Genomic DNA, 18,371 nt, shown 5'->3' with positions numbered 1-18,371 from the left:
TGAGAAATGGCTAAACAAATTGAGCATTTGAATATGATAGATTACTACTGTACTATAACAAATAGCAAGGGGATGATTTCAGAAAAAAATATGTAAAACCTATATGAATGGATACAAACTAAAGTGAAAAGAAATGGAAGATCATTTTCCATGTTAATAGCAATGTTAGAATGATGATTAATTATGAACAATTTGATTTCTTTGACCAATCCATGGAACTTTTTACCACAAGCTGAAAATTCTCTAGGTTTTCTTTTCAGAGGAATTCAATCAAATTCCTCATTCTGTAATTTTGGTGGATTTTTTTTACCTTAATAGAAGACTTTCTATGCATTCATGTTTAATTTTCATCTCATTAAGTTTATTTTAATTTCTAACTTGTGGAGATACATCTCAAACCTGGTTCTTTCACCAATCCTTCCAAGGTTTATCATCCTTAAAGGAAATGTTCTTCCATTATATCCTCATTTTTTCTTCTTCTGAACCTTTTGAAATACTTGTTCTCCAAATCTAAATGTCTGACATTCCAGGTTTTTCTCAATCATGGTCTTTTTTAATTATCTTACTTTAAGTGTTCCCTCCTCCTGTGGCAGAATCATGGTCCTTCTGCTTTCTCAAGAGAGACATGATCATTTCAGGAAGTCCCAGTTTTCTCAGTTACTCTGCTTTTGGCAGAGGGAGAGCTCCACAGATGTCCACTTAGTTTAGACTCTCAACACTATAATATCAGGGTCTGATAAGGCACTCATTACGCATTCAGCAAATATTTTTAGGTAGCTACTGGTCACTGACAATTGTTCTCATCTGTGGAAAATGCCCACAATGTTTAAATGGCACATTCATTCTTTACCCTTAACTGTTAGTGATAAATCTTCTCTTCTCTACACTATGTGATCTTTTTGAAGAGGGTTGCTGAAGGTAAAAGAAAACAAGCCCTGGATTTATAGACAGATAAATCTGAGTTTGAATCTTTCCTTTTGCACTTACAGACTTTGTAATATTATAAGAATTGTTGTGATGGTTATGTAATATAAGGTCATGATAACTACTATCTATTTAGCATTTTATTTTTTCTCACTTTACTTTTTCTTCCAAATTTTCTTACATGCAAAGATAGTTTTCAACATTCAACCTTTTGCAGACTTTTGAGTTCCACATTTTTCTACTCCTTCTCCATGGCAGAAAACAATCTGATATAAATTGTACATGTAAAATCATATTTAACATATTTCCATATTAATGATGTAATGAAAAAAAGAATTAGAACAAATAGGGGAAAAGTTCATGAGAGAGAAAGAAAGAACATAAAATAATTTTTAAAGTATATAAAGTATACTTTGCTCTTCATTCGGACTCCATAGTTTGTTTTTTTCTTCTGTACGTGGATGACATTTTTTAAACAAGTCTCTCAGGGTTTTGCTTGATCACTGAACTTCTGAGAAGAGCTATGTCCATCACAGTTCATCACTTCATAAAGTTCTTGTTAATGTGTACAATGATCTCCTGGTTCTACTCACTTCATTCAGCATGATTTCATACAAGACTTTTCATTCTTTTCCAAAACTCAATATTTCTACAGAGTCATTAGCTATGAAAACTGTTTCCCAGCCTTCTGCATTTCTCCTAATCTTGGTTGCATTGGTTTTATTTCCTCAAAAGTTTTTTCTTAACTTTCTTCCAATCTTTCCCATATTTGAACTTTTCTTTCTCCTTTCTCCTTCTACCTCTTGATTTTTTTTTCTTTTGACTATTGTCCTTTCCCCTGTTCCCTCCTACTTCCTTGTAGGGTAGAATAAATATCTAAACCAAATTGGAAAACTATGTCATTCCCTCTGAGCCACATCTGTTGAAAGATTTACACTATGATTACACTATCTCTATTTTCTCTTTACTTTAATAGGACCTTTGTGCCTCTTCATGCAATGCTAATTATCCTCTAATTAGCCTTCTTCTCCCAGTATAATTCTTTTCTCACATCTTAATACTTTTATACCTGCTTTGTACCCACACATTAAAGTATATTCCTTTCAAGTATCCTGATAAAACTACAATTCTCAAGAACCACAAATTTCATAGTATCTTAATAAATTTATACTTATACCATCTGTCCAAGTCCCCTCCCTCCAGCTGTCCCAGTAGAAAAACAAACCTCATGAATTAAAATACCTTCACTTCTTAATATTACCCATACCCCCTGTCTAATTATGTTCCTTTCAACCTTCCTAAGAGAAATACAATTCCCATTTAGTTTTATTGACTAACTTTTTTTCCAATCCATTTACCTTTTTATACACATCTTGAGTCTTGTATTTGAAGACCAAATTTTGGATCAATTGTGATCTTTTTATCAGATAAATTTTAATGTCCTCTATTTTGGGAAAGACCATCTGTTCCCATGAAAGAATATGCTGAATTTTACAGGATTGATTCATGGTTTTAATCCAAGGTACTTTGCCCTCTGGAATATCATGTTCCAGGCCCTCTGATCCTTTCAAATTTACACTGATAAATCCTGTGTAGTGCTGACTGTGATTCCCTGGTGTTTAAATTGCTTCTTTTTGTCAGCTTGCAATATTTCCTCCTTTAGCTGAGAATTCTGAATTTGGCTACAATATTGCCAAGAGTTTTTATTTGGAGATTTCATTCTGGAAGTGATCCATTGGATACTTTCACAGGCAATTTTGTCTTCTTTTTCTAGGATACTCTAACAGTTTTCCATCATAATTTTGTGAAATTATCCAGCCTCTTTTTCTGATTAAGTTTTTTAGGTAGACCAATAATTCATAAATTATCTCTCCTGCATCTAATTTCCAGATCAGTCATTTGTCCTAAGAGGTACTTTACATTTCTTTTATTTTTTCAACCTTTTGGTTTTGTTTGATGAAATCTTGGTGTCTCATAAGTCATTAGTTTCTATTTGGTTCAATTCTAATTTTTTAGGGTTTTATTTTCTTCACTTAACTTTAGTGTTTCATTTTCCAGTTGATTGATTTCACTTTTTGATGAGTTACATTGCTTTTCCATTTGAGCAATTTTACTTTTAAAGGTATTGTTTTCTTCGATCAATTTTTCATAATTCTACATGACCCTCTATCCCCCCCCATTTTTCTTCTTCCTCTCTTCTTTGGTTTTTAAAATTCTTTTTGAGCTCTTACAAAAGGCCTTTTTTTTGGATTTGAGGCCAAATTGAAAATCTCTTTGAAGTTTCACATATAGGCATTTTGTTGCTACTTTGTTCTTCTAGATGCTGTTTTTATTGTCTCTCTCAGAATAGAAATTTTTTAGGATTCACATTTTATTTGGGGGTTTTTTACTCATTTTGATAGTTGAGTGATGCTCCTGGGCAAAACAGGGCTTTGTACCAAGAATTTTGTGCTGGAGCCAGAGTCTGGTCCTTGGCTTACCATTTGCCTGTGATGTTACCTATGGGGTTTCAGGTGCTAGCAGTTTGCTCTCTGTATTAGGATAACCCAACCCAGTCCTACCTGTTGCCCCAATATTCCTGAGCCTGAACTTTGTCTTCTAATTTGGGATGGGGACCCTTACTGCTGATCCATTGTCTTGCTGAGCCCAGAACTGAGCTGTGTTGTCTCTTAACAGCCACCCCTGACTTTCTAGCTCTCCTAATATGCTGAACTATATTCCCCTTTAAACCACATGACACAGATCTTTACTGAAATTTCTCTATATCTTGAGTTGAGAATTTGTTTAACTCTGCTTTTGGGGTTCTCCCTCTTGAGGGTATGATTAGAGATTTCATTTAAAGTTTTGAAAAGAATTTCCTAGTTTCACCTGAATAGTACATAGTACCTGAAAGATTACAAAGCATTTTCTAAATATTATATCAATTGTTTCTCACAACCTCATGGAGGGTAAGTACTATTATTAATACCCAATTGACAGATGAGGAAATTGCTAGAAATAGACATTAAGTGACTTTGCCAGTCACACATCCAATAATTTAGTTCAAGTCTTCTTGATTCCAAGTCCACTTTCCATTTTGCCACCTAGGTCTAACCAAGTTCCCCTTGAGGTTGAATATGTTCCCTGTTGTCTCAAGGTTCAAACTCTTTGGTCTTGGTATATTTTTGTTTGGTTGTGGGTGGGTTGACCATAATTGAATGAATGAAGACCAGCCAACTTTTGCCTTTCCTTAAGGAGTAGGGCAAATTTTTCTGAGGTTTTTTGTTTGTTTTGTTTTACTCTTAAAGAAAACTCTCAAGGGTACAAGGCTGATCAGGAACAATTCAAGATCAATAACAAACACTCTACTACCATCATTTGAAAGATTATTTGGTTCAGCTAGTCCTTAAAAAATAAAAAATAAAAATCTTGCCTCTGATAATTACTTTGATCTTCAATTAAATCACCTAAATTCTCTGAGCCTCAATTTCCTCACAGATCAAATGGGGATTATACTCCTTTTTGTTGTTTGCTGGGAGACCCAGTAGGAGATCTTTTTTTTTTTAGGTTTTTGCAAGGCAAACAGGGTTAAGTGGCTTGCCCAAGGACACACAGCTAGGTAATTATTAAGTGCCTGAGACTGGATTTGAACCCAGGTACTCCTGACTCCAGGGCCAATGCTTTATCCACTACGCCACCTAGCCACCCTAGGAGATCTTCTAACTATAGATTGGGAACCTTTGAGGAGGGGTTGCATATTTAAAGTGCTTTGCATAACTTTAAGGGCAACAATTTTAAAAGCTTATCTATAAATAGTAGCTTAAAATTTGTAAATCCTTTTCCTCAAAACAACATTGTGACAGAGAAACTAGAGATATGTTGATGCCCATTTTACTGAAGAAGGTAAAGTTCAGAGATAGAGGGAATGATGACTAGTGTATACTCATAAGATTGGTAAGAACCAGGGCAGAAATCACCCCCAAATCTAGTCCATCACAATCACTTGTTCCTGCCCCTACTCTCTGCTCTCTCTCATACTAATTCCTAAAACATTGACCCCTTTTCTTTCAAGGATTCATGATTTCAATCTGACTTTTATGATGTAGATGAAAAAAGGGAGTATGATAGATCTGTCACTCCAAACCACAAAGTGGCCTTTGGATTTGGTTTGTCTTGTCTGATTTGGGTTGTCATTACAGTCTTTTACTAGTCTTCACAACCTAAAGGGCTAGACGAACCTCGCAGGCACACACCTCATTAAGGGGCCTTACATGAATGTAATCAATAGTACTCAGAGTTCTCTGCAAAGATGCCCTGACAGATTCTCACCTCAGATGTCTTGGGAATGTTCTTTAGTCACAAATCCTGGAAATTCTCACTAGACTCTGCCAATATGCACAGGACAGCATCATTCACAGATCAAAGTGTGTTATCAAAGTGTGTTGAGAGGATTTTTTTCTTTTAAAGCAACCATAAAGAAAAAAAAAGTTGTTTGTTTTTTAAAGCTACAGAGATTGTGAGAAAAAATAATTTTTACATTTCTTTTTATATTCTGATGTATGATACAATTATCATGCATTTATGAGCATATGTATTCAAGTATGACTCATAATTTGCATACCTAAGAATATGATTTATTTACACATATGGTATAAGCTCCATGTATGTAGGGACTGGGTCTTAATTACAGAAAGTGAGAAGACTCAGTCTCCAGGGAACAAACAACAGAAGAATGAGTAGATCAAAGTTCTCCTTACATTTTTGTTCGATTTCTCTTTTTTAGGTCCTTTGAAAATGGTCATTAGGGTTTAATGGAAATGCTATTCTAATTCATTCGATGCCTTCTTCTTGAAGGAAGCAGAGTGATTTCCTGGATGAAAGGCCAGGCTTGGAGTCAAGAACACCAGGAATCAAGGTCTGCCTTTGCCATGGCAGGTCATGTGTCCTTGGACAATCTGCCAGGTAGACTTGAAATCGCAAAGCACATGCAGATGACAATAATAAAAGGGAATTTCTTCAGGGAAACTCCAGCACTGGTGAAATATAGGATAGAGCCAAAATTATAAAAGTATCCAAAGTCATAAGCTAGGAACAGGAAATTAAGACAGGCTCTCATTCCATCTGGAGATTACACTCCAAGTATATCCAGAGATTGATATACTATGCAATTTGTAATACGTTCTATAACATACATATATACAATAATTATAGCAGAAACTATATTATAAAAAGAAATGCAAAATGTGCTAAGAGAAACTTGAAAGGATGTTTGACAAGATAGATCAGGAAAAGCTTCTGGGAAGGAACAGTATTCAGAGTTGTTCTTGAAGAAGTTTTCAAAAGGCAGGAAATTAGGGCCCTGCGTTCATTAAAACCATAGTCATTTTAAAAGTGGGAAAGGGCCACTCCCCTTCTCAGTAGTCTCCTCCTGGACCAGTCCTTTCCTACATATATTCTTTGATCCAGATAAACTGCCCTTTGCTCTGTCTCTCAAATATGACATTCCATCCTTTGTTTCTGTATCTTTTCATTGGATGTTTACTATGACTGGAATGCACTTCTTCCTCACCTCCACTTCATAGAATCCCTCTTTTCTTTTAAGACTAAACTGAAATACAATGTATAATATGTAGTCTTTCCTGATTCTATTGGGAATCAGGAATTAATTCCATTAATTGTAATAATATAGGAATTAGTAACAGTATTAATTTTTATTAATATTAATAATAGCTTGAATTTTAAAATCAAGATGGCAAGGAGGTAAAGGAAGCATGAAAGTGAACAAAACCTGAAGGTAAGTAAATTATGAGAAATTCAAATTGATCTCCCTAATAAAATTAAAAGAAACTAAAAACAGATCTCTTTACCTTATTAAAAATAAAAAGAAACTAAACACCCTAATAAATCAAACTGAGTTGATTTAGAAAATAATGGAGTCTTCTTCTTGAGGTCTTCAAGCAAAGATTATCAGGGATGGGGGAGCAGAGATGTTCACTCAAGGACTTTTCCTACCAACTCTGTCTGATTCATCACAGCAGTTCCCCAAGGCTCCGTTAGATTGGGGTCAGTACTTCGCCAAATGTGGGTGCACTCTAGACCAAGCAAATGACTGTGACTCATTTGCTCTATTCTGCTACGAGGGTGTATTTGTCTTGTGTATTTTTCTATTTCACTCAATGCAGAAGAGCCTGTCTAAACATAGCAGAGTTACTCCAGATTATCAGAAGGTCAGGGATGTAAGAATAAACATCTTTGATAAGTTAAACTGGATAATTTATGGGGAAGAAAACTATAGCCAGAGAAAATGGAATGTAGGAGGCATAAATTAAAAGGTTCCTAATAGAATGGTTTTGTTCCATTTCTATATACAGAGGTTTGTTTTACAAGCAAAGTTACAAATGATATAGAATAGCTTTGATGTGACTAGGTTCTTAGTTACCCAAATAGACTCTATAGGGTTGGCCTTGTGCCTAACAAGCTGAAGTCATAGGTAGATGCTGAAGGAGTTAAGAAGGGAATAAATTCACTAGGATTAGGGATGAAGTCTTCTGGGAGAGGGGTGTGGCGATGAGAGGCAATGTTGGAGAGTGGAAAGCAGGCCAGGTTTGGACTCCCAAGACTGGACCTGAGTGCTGGCTCTATACATACAAGCTAGAAGCTTTTCCTCCAACTGAACCAGTTTTCTTATAGGCAAAATGGGCTCATTAGGCCTTAATTGTGTACCCAGCAAGGTCATTGCAAGGAAAATGCTTTAAAATGTTTCCTTTTGTCTCTAAGTAACAGTGGATGTTTACTGGATGCTCACTGATTAAGTGATGATCCAAACTAGATGACACATTACATAAATGTGAGATTCGGGGTGTCATTTTCTATATTTTATATTCTATGAAATAAGGAGGATAGATTGTATAACTAAGACTCCTTCAAATTCTTCACCTTCTGATATTTTTAATAGTAGTTGTGCTCCTACTACTCACTATTGTTTGCTCTTCATTGTTGAAGACGACCATGATATCAGGGAGGTGATTCCATGACATGCAAGTGGATTGGATTATATCACTAGGCTCACTTTCAACTCCTGAGAAATTTGGGTCCAGTGGCCAGGCATGGAGCAGGACAACTGAAGATAGCCCTGCATCTCTTTTTAAGCTAAGGTCTTGAGTAGGTTTGGGTTTGACTTAGGCTTGACCCATTCAGTGACTAACTATGTAAGGAAGAACTGAGGCCATGAATGGTGTCTTTACATTGCAAAAAAAAGTCAGTCTGGAAGAGGAAGACTCAGGATTTCTGGCCAAACTACAATTTATATTTATATTGTCTTTGACCCAATTAGGGTCCAAACAATGACCAAGTCAGAATTAGCTTGGAACATATTGCTAATCAATCAATGAGAATCAGATTGTTTTGAGTTTAAGTCATGATTCTTAAGGAAATTTAGTCTATAAACCCCCAGTTTATCTTTCAGGGTTTCAGTGATCAAAATTTAAATTCCTTTTGTTCAGAATACCAGCAGTAGTTAAAGACATGTTATTATTTGTAGACAGAGAAAAAGGAAAGAACAAAGGGAAAAAAAGAAAGGAGAGAGGGAGAGAGAAAAAAGAAACAAAGAAAGAAATGAAGGAAATGAGGGGGGAAGAGAAAAAGAAAGAAAAAAGGAAGCAAGAAGGAAAGAGAAAGAAAGAAAAAGAAAAGAAGGAAAGGAAAGGAAGAAAAACAATCTGTGTTAACTAGTCTCCTGGGTCCCAGTCCCCAGTATGACAATTCCTACTGCTATTCACAGAGGTTGTTATTGATAACTATTACTAAGGGCAGTTAGCTGGTACAGTGGATAGAACAGTCATGGAATCCAGAGGACATGAGTTCAAATGTGGCCTCAGAGATTGATTGACTGTAACTTTTTGACTCATTTCTTCATCTGTACAATTAGCTGGAGAAAGAAATAGCAAACAAATCCAGTATCTTAGCCAAGTAAAACCCAAATGGGGTCATAGAAAATTGGACATGATTGAAGCAATTCAAGAACAAGTCCTTTTCTTGCCCCATCACTCAATCAGAAATGATATATGGATAAAATTTAACATTTCAATAAATGGTAGGTTAAAATTTAATTCCTAATAGTTACATATAAAATCATTGATTTGTCACTGTCTTTCTAGTATATCTGATAACATCCATTTGACTAGTGGGACCAATGTAAATTCATTTCAGCAAAAAAAAACTTTTATAAATTTAGAACTCATCTAGTTCAATTCTCTCATTTTTCCAGTGGAAAAAAAATTGAAGGCAGAGTGGATAAATGACTTAGAGTGTTTGGCAAAATATGAAAATGTTAGAATCAGAACTTTGAGGAGAGTGGAAAGGATAAAGGAAGAAAAGGGAGAAAAGGGGGGAGGGGAGGGGAAAGAAAAATAGAAAGGGAAGGAAATGGTGGGGAAAGAAGGAAAGGAAAATCAAGGAAACTGAAAGGAAAATGGAAGGGAAAGACAAAAAGAGAGGGGAAGGGAAAGGAAAGGGAAAGGAAAGGGGAAAAGGAGGGAAAGGGAAGAAGCTTTTATTAAACATCCATTATGTGTCTGGTACTGTTCTAAGTACTTAACAAATATTATCTTATTTCATACTCCTAACAACCCTTGAAACCAATATATGCTTCCTTGATATTGATAAGCTAGGAAGTGTCCTGAGTAGGATAGCATGTCCTAGGATACGACCGAGACTTGAGTCCCTTTCAGAAAAGCATGGGTTCAGGGAAGTGAAATGCAGACAGTTTGACAAAGACAAGACTTGAGAGTTACCATAATTATTTCCTAGTATCCTCATGTGGAAGAGAGCTCAGGAGAACAGCTGCCTAAACAATGGGTGTTTTGTTAGGAAGAATCCTAACGGTGCAACCCCACTCCCAGTGAAATGTTCTATACGAAAGTAAGATGAGGAATAAGTTTATCATCTCAAGGAGTTTCCTAGCAAATGCTGAATGATGACTTTTCTGGTATTTTGTAATGTGTATTCCCTTCCAGGAAGAAATGATCACTCAGGTAGCTTCTCCAGCTTAATTCTATGGTTGTGTCCTTCATTTTGAGGACCTAGCCAATGACAGGAGATTGCACTTCACTAACATCCTTTCATTTTACCTACTAGGGTAAAACCAGTTCCTTTCCCTGCTTCCACCAGAACTCCCACCCTGCCCTCTCCAATACTTTCCTTCAGCATTCAGACTGCTTTAAAAGATTAAGGAACTGGCTCTTGATTTTCATCCAGATTAGCTGAGCATGCCTCCCTACATCCATTTCATCTCTTGCCTGCCCTTTTCCCCAATAGAGAAACTTCACATTATGACACCTCTTTGACTAAATCAAGTAAACACAAAAATAGCAACAAAACCTCCACTAATTTTATAGATCAAGAATTTCAGTCCATGCAGTATTGTCAGCCTTTCTTCTCCAGTTTTTGTTCTCTGATTTCCTTTATACCTTTACCCTCTTAGAGTCCTCTTTCCTTGTTCACTCTTCATGTTTTCTTTTAACCCTCCATTAGATTTCTTTTTATTAAAAAGGTGCCTTAGATTGTCCAAGATAAATGAGACAATAAGATAGCAAATCTTGTTTGTTCTTATAAAATTATGCTTATTGTCTCTTTGCATGATCTTCTTTCTTCTTTAGGATACTTGCAAGTGAACTCCTTTCCTCACAGTTTTTTCACTTTGCAAAAAAATATCCAAATGCTTCCCTTTTGCTTACAGTGATAATTTTGCCATTGTTTATCAGGCTTAGATATGCAGAACACTTAATATAGAGTATATGCTGATCTCTATATACTGTACTTTGAATTTTGACATGTCCGTTCTCTTCTGCTGTTTCATGGAATTGGAGTGATCCTGGGCTCATTCCTACTATACTCTTTCTCCTTGCGGCTTGCAAAAATGTATTGTTTGCCACTGAAGTTTTGAAATTTTATCCGTACAAGTCTTAAAATTTCTCCACTAATGACCTATGGAACTATGATCCTTTTTTTTACAGGTAAGGTCATTTTTATTAAATATGGAAAAGCAAAATAAATTTTAAAACTAGAAAATTTGAACTCTTAAAATACCACTGTATTTAATTAAATTACTTAAAGAAATGAAACATATAAAATATAGAAAGATCACCTCCATGCATAGAGATCTTGTTTCTGGACTAAATCTTTCATTATTTTGAAGAAAACCTGTATCAATTGATATTATTCATGCTTTGCAAATACTACTTTGTTAAGAATTAGGTTTCTCCCAGAACTCTAATTTAACCTTCAAATGCTAGTTTTTGAGTGTTTTATGTTGGTGGTACTCCTCTTCAGTGCACAAAACTTCAGAAAAGACATCATTTAGACTATTTTTAAATTATAACATTCTAAGGTATTATTTGTCTACCTTCAAAAGTTAACAACCTTGGCTACTAATTTTTGGGTTTTTTGTGGTATGGAAGTCTCCAAAATTGCTTCATAATCTGCACTCATCCCCTCAGTCCAGTGACTTTGTTATCTGAATTCTGATTTTTAGGACAATAAGTCTACAACCACCACCTTCAACATAAAGTCCTTTAGGATTATCAGGACAAGATCTAGATAGATGTCCCATCTCTTCACAAATGAAACATTTTGCAAAAGGAAATTCTTCCATACTGATTCTGCTTTGGCTTTGCATTTGGTTATTTCATGTTCAGTGGAACCACAGCGGTAACAGATTCCAGTGCCTATATCTTGACTCTCAAGGACAGCAGGGCAATCTGCAACTTCACAGCCTGGTTTTCTTCAATGATAACAGACATGTGTGTTTTTCTTCATTTTTTTTGTCTTTTTAGCCTCCTTCCTATTTGGCAACTATCTTTTTTTTTGAGAGCTGTGGTTATTTCTTTTCTTTTTTTCCAGGATATCTCCTATCATATTCCTGTTCTGACTTACGTATTCCATGAATCCATTTACATCTTGGTTGATGTCAAATGTTTCCTTCTTGTTTTTTGATTGGGATGGATCATTCCTAAGAGAGAGGCCATTGGAATGAAATTCTTTTATAGATTTTGGGGTCCTCTCTCCATGTCTTCCCATGATGTTGCTTTCAAGGCTTTCTTATTATGTGTTTTGCCCACCTGGTCATGGTTCCAACCAAAGTACCTGCAATGACACGGACACACCTCCCCAGAGCAAATCCCTCATGCACCATCCAGTAAGCAAGAGAAAGTGGCACCAGAGGAGCTATGGTCTTTTGTATATACTTTCAAAACTTTTCAGAAGTTTAAGTGTGTTAAAGTCATTAACCTTTGAAGCTATGCACATCATGACTTGTAAACTATGGATTCTTTCAAAGTTACAGTCTTTTGTTGAGTTTTATTCCTTTCCTATTTTGAGTTCCATATCTCATGTTCACTTTTTCAAGAGCATCAACTACCTTCTCGAAATTGTATGTCATGTATTCTGTAATACTTTTATTTATTCATTCTTTTTTATTTGAGATCTGATCCCTGACCTAAATCATATTTTAGTATCTTTCGGATTGTTTTCACTTTTAAACAATTTTGCAGGTCACTTTGTTATTTTGTTTTTGTTGTTCTAAGATTGCTAGGCAGTTTACTGGCTTTAAATCTGTTTCTCTTCTTCATTGGGAGTTCATGGTTCTCATTTTTTTAAAGTATAATACTTTATTGTTTTTGTAATAAGCTTTAAATATATAAAATATGCAAATTAAATATCTATGTCTGTATATATATAGATAAAAACACTTCTCTCTCTCTATGTGTATGTGTATATATTTCTATTCTTCATTTTTTCCTTCTGTCTATTGAACCTACCTATTGTTCATCTACTAAGGAAACAGGTTTATTCATAAGTTTTCTCTTTTGGATTTTTGTTTTATTTTATATATTTTTACCTTTTAGCATTTTCTAATGAGATTCTTTCTTCGCTACTTAGGCCCTCCCTCTTTGACTGTCATGCCAGTCACTTTTTTTCCCGATAGAAACCTAGGAACATGAGCATTCTCAGTCTCATCAATTTGGTTTTATGGGGACCTAGCTGGGTCCCACTTCTATGAAACTCTCTCTCCAGGAAGAGACTGATATTATCTAGAGTTCTGTCCCATGAATCTTCTGCAGAGAAATTTTTCTTTCTATCTTGTCCTGTGGTTGGATATCTCTCTTTGTGCCCCAGTCTTTCATTATGTCACCATATATTTCCTATTAGTGAATGGACAAGATCAAATCAGTCACAGGGAAGTCTTGTTAAAGGTCCTTCAGTTCAGGGGGCTGCTTGGTGGCTCGATGAATAGAGCATTGCCCCTGGACTCAGGATGATCTGAGTTCTAATCTTAGACACATAATTCTTACCTAGCTGTGTGACCTTAGGCAAGTCAGTTAACCCATTGCCTTGCAACCCCCCCCTTCCCCAAAAAGGTCATTCAGTTCATTCAAACAAGCACATCCATTACCTACACTGGGACAAATATTGTGCCCTTTAGGGATTGGAACTATAAAGACAAAAAAATGTCATCTATTCTGTCCTCATAGATAGAAAGGGGGAATTCATAAAATCTGGGTAGCTAAGTGGTGCAATGGATAGAGCAGGAAAAACTGAATTCAGATCCAGTCTCAGACATGTTCTGGGCAAGTCACTCTGTCCTGTATGCCAGCTTTCTCAGCTGTCAAATAAGCTGGAGGAGAAAATGGCAAATGGGGTCATGAAGCATTGGATGTAAATAAAACAAGAAAGTACCACCACCACCACCACCACCACCACCACCACCACCTCCACCCTCCACCATCACCACCTCCACTACCTCCACCACCACTATCTCTACCACCAACACCACCAACACCCTTGCCATACTATTAACTAGAGAGATTATTTAATGATGTCTCTGCCTTCAAGGAGTTTACGTTCTGCTGAATTTTTCCTTGATATGAATAGAAATTGAAATCAGAGACATGATGGAGATAGATATGATAGAGATAAAGTTTAAAGTAATTACATAGATAGCTAGATAGATCTATATAGGGGGACTATGGATATAGAATGCTACATATAATATCAAATATGTTTTTGTCTTTTACTGAATTGCTATTTTTCTTTCTCTTTTGTTCTTTAGTATGAAGAATGTTTATATAATAAGGGGAAATACTGTTAAACTTTTTAAAAATATCAAAACAAGATATGCAATACACTAATAGATTTACATATAAATATGTAAATATGACATTTAATGCATGCAAGTATATAAATCATATCTTTAAATACATCCATACATTTAAATATGTATGTATAATTATATATGTAGTTGTTCATTTGCTTTGTTGTGTCCAACTCTTTGTGACATCCATGGACCATGTTACACCAATACTATCCATGAATTTTTCTTGGCAAAGACACTAGAATGATTTTCCAATCTCTTCTCTTGTGGATTAAGGCAAACAAAGGTTAAGTAACTTGCCCAGGTTTACATAGCTAATAAATGTATTGAGATCAGACTGGAACTCAAGTCTTCCTGAATTCAAACCCAAAGTTCTTACCCACTGAGCTACCTAGTTGCCTCCTCTTGTATGTAAGTATATCTTAAAGTATAGCACAAATATATTCCAATCCCACTTGTATCCTTGGTACTTGATAGATTACAAGCTCTGTGGACCTCAATTTCCTCAACTATAAAATAAGGACTCCAAACAAATGTCCATTGAAACTTTTTCAGTTTTATTTCTCTGATGTTATGAGCCTCTAAATAACATTTTTCAATTATTTAGCATGTCCTAAAATTTAAAACAGTCAAAATGCATAAATGTTGCTATTAGTGATCACTAAGGAAATAAACATTTCCACTGAACTCCATCCCAGCTTCAAGTATTTATTTCTCAAACATAAGATTTTGTTTTTAGATTACAGGAATAGGAAATTGTTGAAACAGTTCAAGAGAAAAAGCAGACCATATCGTCTTTTACTGTTTAATCATTCAGCCACACCAGCAGCAGTCTTCTCCAAACTGGGGCAAAGTGAGGCATTCACAGTTCCTTCAAGAGCTAGGGAGCCATAAACAACAGGGTGGGAGGAGGGGGAGAAAAGAGATGGAACCCAGGGGTTTGCTTGTATTGGTTGTGGCCTGAGATCTGCTCATCTCCCCTGCCATGGATGGGGCGGGTGACTCATATAGAAGGCTTTGCTGATTCTCCAGGATTAGCAAAATACAATAAAAGCACAAAATTACTGTAATTTGGAACGCGCCTCTATGACATGGCTCTGCCTTTTTGTTTGCCTTTCCCTGGGGCAATGAAGGTTACAGTCCTATTAATAGAGGAAGATACAAAAAGAGGGAGCATTGTCTGTCCCTGGCTTCAGAAAATCAGGGACACTTTATTGGCTACAGGGTACTTTGCTTTGGAGAAGTAAATGTCTGTGTGTTTATGCGGCTCAGGGAGTGGGGAGTCCAATTACTAAGAGCCCTCTTGGCTAGCAGGCATCCTGTTTTAACCTGCTGTGTTTTCCATCTTACTTTGGGATTTTGTTCTTTTCAAAAATTTGTTTACATGTGAGTTGGGATGAGAAAGAGGAAGAGATTCAGAGCCATGAATTCATCTCTTTATGGAATCTCTAATTTTAGCTAACACGTTCCTCTGTTAGAGATCATATAAGTTATAGATCCTTCCACCAGTACCAAGATGTTAAAGAATCTGATCACAATCACTCAGCCTCATCCATTTTGTCCTAGCTTGAAAACAGAATGAGGAATTTTCTAAAATAATTGAATATATGTTGTAAATATATATCTGTCCTAAATTTATGTGGTTTGTTTCCAGAAAATTTGATGTCTATTCATTTAAGATATCCTCTAAAAAACCTTAAATCATGTGATACTTATGGTGGTTACTTGGTTTGCATTCACAAGAACCTTGAATTCACAAGGTCAGGACATTGATAATAGATACTTGGATTCAATTCCCAAGATCCTTACTGGTCATTGAATTCAATCCTGTGTCCTATTATGAAAATCTTTTCTCCAAATCTTTTCTCCACAATTCCACCGCTGATCTCATTATCTCCATGCCGGGGACTTACCCTGCTCTTTTGTTCCAAGTCCCTATGACATCCTCCCACTGCTCTTGGATGAGTCCTAAGAAGGTCAACACAAGTCTCTCTTCCTTATGGGAGCTTCTAGGATACCTGAGGATACCTCTCATGTCTTGTTTCTTCTCCAGTCTAAATCCTTCCAGTTTCTTCACCTTGTCCCCATGCCTTCAAGGATTTCAGGTCCTTTACCTCCTCCTAAGGAGGACTGGAGGTAGAGGGAAAAACACCCTTTCTCTCTGGAGAAGATGCCTATGCAGCCCAAGCTTATGCTACTTTGGAGGTTGCTGCTGCAGCATATTTGAACTCATTTGACCTATAAAACTTTTACATCTTATTTTTCCAGACAAACTACTATCTTGCCATGCTGCCCACATTATACTTTGTCATTATTTTTTTAAATAAGTGCATGACTTAAAATTTATAACCATTTATTTCTATCTCTTGAGATCTGACCTAATGTTCTAGCTTGTGAGGATTACTTTGAATCCTTTAGTTTGCCATTCAGGGTAGTAACTAGCCATTCCAGGTATGTGTCATCTGCCAATTTGATAAGCGTATGATTCATAACTTCTTCCAATACACTGACAAAAATGGTAAATGTACCAGGCTCCTCTTGTTTCCCTTGGCAAGATTAAATGGTGAAGCTAGTGTAATGTAATGCAATCCATCCTAATTCAACATGTAGTTATTTAGTGTCTGCTACATCTGAAGCACTGCTGAAATTTAAATGGCAGGAAAAGGAAATAAAAATTCACCTGTTCTCAAGAAATCTAATTCTTATGAGAAGATGTTCAGTAGAGGCAGAAAAGCATAAACCTGATAACTTGAGGAAGACGAAGAGAAGCGGGTGTGAGGGAGTGCGTTCCCAAAGCAAAGGGAGGAGGAAAGTTTTTGTTGGAAGAGATGGTGCAGGAACTGACCTTTCACTCTCTGGTCAAGAGGGGGCTCATTCAGGTAGAGGACAACTTGTGCCATAGCATGGAAGAGAAGAGAGAATATCGAATTTGAGGAGCTACTCAGTCAAACAGGAATCCATCCATTAGCTAAATGACATTACAGTAGATAACACTCTACATATCCAGAGAACTCATACTTTAGGAGGCAAATAGCAATGATTCTGTCCAGTTGCCGACCTAAGGTATCTATCCTTAGATATTCCCTGACAGACAGTACACTTTGCTAGGGTAGTCTTTGAGAGCCAAGGTCAGCCCTTTCCACACTGATCATTAAAATAGTACTATTCCACCATTCAACATTATAAGTATTAGGAGAGAAATCTGATCTGGATCTCTCTGGGAACCAAGTTGAGATTCTAAGAGTAAGTAATTGTGGAATTAGGAAGCTCAGTCTCTGAAAAAGAAGGGCAAAGTGTCTTGTAAAATAGAAATAACAGGTGATAGACATTTCCCCAATCAAGAAATTTACTGAGAACTCCTATTTCCAAAAGTAAATATCTAGAGTCCACTAAGAAATGCTTTCTTGGAGTGAAAGATATTAGGCAAAATCATCTTAACACTGCTCTCTAGGTTCCAGGAACTATGGGCCTCAGTGACCTTGCTTCTGGGACACACATTGTGTAAGGATATCAGGGAAGTCTGATTAACGAATAAGGTTAAAACTTCACATTGATCTGGGGCTTAAGATTTCTTCCCCATAGAAGTTTTGGGAGTTCAAAAGAAGTGAATCTTGTCTGGTAGTGGCAGTAGTAGTAGTAGTAGTAGTAGTAGTAGTAGTAGTAGTAGTAGTAGTAGTAGTAGTAATAGTAGTAGCAGCAGCAGCAGCAGCAGCAGTAGTAGTAGCAGTAGTAGTAGTAGTAGTAGTAGTAGCCATAGTAGAAATGTTTTGTCCTTCATTTTCAAAGAAGACCATGACTTCAGGGAGGTAATGTCATGACAAGTATGTGAATTGGATTTGAGTGAGAAGGGGGCTGTGCTTAGTCACCAGTCTTCCTTTCTCCTCTAGAGCCATCTGGGGTCAGTGGCCAGACAGGAATCAGGAAAACTGGAGATGGCCCTTGGATTCAGGAGGATGGGAGTTTGAATCCAGCCTCAAGACCTGATTTCAAAACTGGCCTCAGACACTTAATAATTACCAAGCTGTGTAACTTTGGGTAAGGCCCTTAACTGCATTGTCTTGCCAAAGAAAAATGGAGGATTGGATCTTTTCTTATTTTTTCCCTTGGGCAAAAATTATTCATTACATATCTATAGAATTGGGCTCTTCTGGTTGCTGTTTTTCATTTAAGTAATTGTAGTCATTTTATGTATTGCTTTCTTCATCTGTTTGCTTCATTAGCTCCTATTAAACTTTCCAGTTTTCTATGCATAAAGAATTTTAATAATTCCTTATGCTACTTCATACCTATACCACAATTTGGCTAGCGATTCCTTAAA

General features: G+C 36.3%; 1 pseudogene; it reads right to left on the bottom strand.

Moving 5' to 3' along the window:
* Positions 1–11,307: 11,307 nt before the first annotated feature.
* On the bottom strand, positions 11,308–12,028 carry LOC141493607 (zinc finger CCHC domain-containing protein 9 pseudogene; annotated as a pseudogene).
* Between the last annotated feature and the right edge of the window lie 6,343 nt (positions 12,029–18,371).

This window comes from Macrotis lagotis, chromosome 7 (assembly GCF_037893015.1).
Source record: "Macrotis lagotis isolate mMagLag1 chromosome 7, bilby.v1.9.chrom.fasta, whole genome shotgun sequence".
Taxonomy (NCBI): Eukaryota; Metazoa; Chordata; class Mammalia; order Peramelemorphia; family Peramelidae; genus Macrotis; species Macrotis lagotis.
Note: the sequence above shows the minus strand (reverse complement) of the source record. Positions and strands in the feature narration are given on the sequence as shown.